At 43.5% G+C, this 2,500-nt stretch overlaps 1 long non-coding RNA gene across 1 annotated transcript in view; it reads right to left on the bottom strand.

The window, feature by feature from the left end:
- LOC128706202 (uncharacterized) overlaps positions 1-1,443 on the bottom strand; it is a 5,574-nt gene extending 4,131 nt beyond the window's left edge. Inside the window, exon 1 of the long non-coding RNA XR_011391462.1 lies at positions 1,319-1,443. This is a non-coding gene — a long non-coding RNA (uncharacterized lncRNA). The remainder of the gene's footprint in view (positions 1-1,318) is intronic.
- Positions 1,444-2,500: the final 1,057 nt, after the last annotated feature.

Here is a 2,500-nt window from a genome sequence, read left to right as displayed (position 1 = left end):
ATATAGAGAGAGAGAGAGATAGAGAGAGAGAGAGAGAGAGAGAGAGAGAGAGAGAGAGAGAGAGAGAGAGAGAGAGAGAGAGAGAGAGAGAGAGAGAGAGAGAGAGAGAGAGAGAGAGAGAGAGATAGAGAGAGAGAGAGAGAGAGAGAGAGGGAGAGAGAGAGAGAGAGAGAGAGAGAGAGAGAGAGAGAGAGAGAGAGAGAGAGAGAGAGAGAGAGAGAGAGAGAGAGAGAGAGAGAGAGAGAGAGACAGAGACAGAGAGAGAGAGAGAGAGCAAGATCGCAGTTAGTAGGACTCGATCCCACTAAAGGAAGACTGGCATGGGCTAGGAACAAACATGGCTTGTAAACCAGGCTGCCCAGCTTACGACACATTTGTGGATGAGTGGGAAAGTGTTACTTGGGAACCTGGCCAATCTTCCTGTAGGGGGATCGAGTCCTGCTGACTGCAATCTTTCTCTAAATATACCCGCCAGTTTCCGCGTGGTACATTGATATAAAAATCGCTTGTGAGGTCAGAACATACAGTATGAGATTAAAATAGCTGGAATTCATTCTTGGGGCTCACTGGTATGCCCGGGCTATGAAAACACAGCCTATGAACCAGGATCCCCAGCTACTGATGGTAAGCCATTTATCATCGACTTTTATTGTGATTATCGCTGGAAACAAAGCCACCGGCTTACTTTAATTCCTTGATGAAATTAAGCCTGAGTTCCCGAGGTAACTGAGAGCACCAACACGATCAATGGTAAGAATTCTGTTATATGGTTAAACTAAGAAGAATAAGACTACTACTTAATCACAAGGAATAATGAACGCACTACACATACACAAATAAACCGCACTTACGAGACTCAAACGTATGACAACGTTTCGGTCCAACTTGAAAGTTTCGTTATAAGTTTTAGTCTTTTAAATGCGGGTTATTTGTGTATTGTTCCAGCAACGTTACTGTGACTTTATTCTCCACAAACACACTGTTTGTTCTCAATATTTCCCTTCTGAAATCTACAAAATGTAATTTATTACACAAATAACCCGCACATAGTAGAGAGAAGCTTATGACGGCGTTTCGGTCGGATTTGGACCATTTACATAGCACACTTACACGAAGGTGAGAGAGCCAGTGTATTGTAGCGTAAGGTGAAGCTCGTATATTGAAGGAGTAGCAGAATTAGGGGCAACAGCAGTAGTGAAGCAGCATGAATAAGGGTAGTAGGAGGACCAGAAGGAGAAGGATGAAGAGTTGCAGAATTAGGATGAACAGGAAGGGAAGCAGAAGTAGTACTAGTAGGAGGAGTAGGAGGAGGTCTTACCATGGTTGCAGCGATGGCAGCTCAGGAACAACTACCTTTACGTCTTAGATGCCTGATTTATATAGCTCTCTTGCTAGTGAGGTTCGGTAATCACACAGTCTATGACCCTTAACCCCACATCCCCCCAACCACCACTATCTCCCAACCACCACCACTACCTCCACCACCACCATCCCCTCACTACCCCTTTCCACCTCCAGGTCACCTGTGTAAACCACGTCAGGGACGAAGGGACAAGTCAACACTCCTCTCATGTGCTTCTGTTTATCCTCACCTCTTCGGGGATATTCCGGTACTCCACCTCACACTTACATGATTTTGCATGAATAATTAACTTTTTTTTTAATTCCCCGGCAAATCCTGTTCATGTGTTCAAATAACACATATAATTTGAGTTTATATTGTATTCTTTTCATGTTTCATGAGGGAAAGTTCAATTATGTTTCTTTCCATGATAGAACTGTTTGGTGCTATAATCTGGGCAGCATCCCATCCCGGTGGGTGATTACATGCACTAACGTGGTTAAACACAGCGTTCGACTCCTGCCCTGTCCTGACTGTATTTATGCTGGGCAATTCTGGTTTCCAGAAATTTACCTGTTTGACTGATATATGAGAGAGGACACTGAGTACACACACACACACACACACACACACACACACACACACACACACACACACACACACATATATATATATATATATATATATATATATATATATATATATATATATATATATATCACTGAGCTAGCCAAGGACTCGAACCCATGCTGCATTGGCCTGCCTCATGGTGGGCGAAAAATCATGATGCCCTAATCCCCTGGACCATACAATCCTTAAGAGTAGCGCATCCAGCGGAACTGGATGTTGTACTCGCTAATTTCATTCTAGTCCCTGTTTGGTGTACTAGTACAACAAGCAGTATTTTATATTATTGTGACCACGAACGATTGGGCACAATAATACACACACACACACATACACACACACACACACACACACAGTAACAAGGGGACACAGTTGGAAGCTGAAGACACAGATGAATCACAGGGATGTTAGGAAGTATTTCTTCAGCCACAGAGTAGTCAGTAAGTGGAATAGTTTGGGAAGCGATGTAGTGGAGGCAGGATCCATACATAGCTTTAAGCAGAGGTATGATAAACCTCACGGCTCAGGGAG

The sequence above is a fragment of the Cherax quadricarinatus genome, unplaced genomic scaffold (genome assembly GCF_038502225.1).
Source record: "Cherax quadricarinatus isolate ZL_2023a unplaced genomic scaffold, ASM3850222v1 Contig2492, whole genome shotgun sequence".
In the NCBI taxonomy this organism is placed as follows: domain Eukaryota; kingdom Metazoa; phylum Arthropoda; class Malacostraca; order Decapoda; family Parastacidae; genus Cherax; species Cherax quadricarinatus.
Note: the sequence above shows the minus strand (reverse complement) of the source record. Positions and strands in the feature narration are given on the sequence as shown.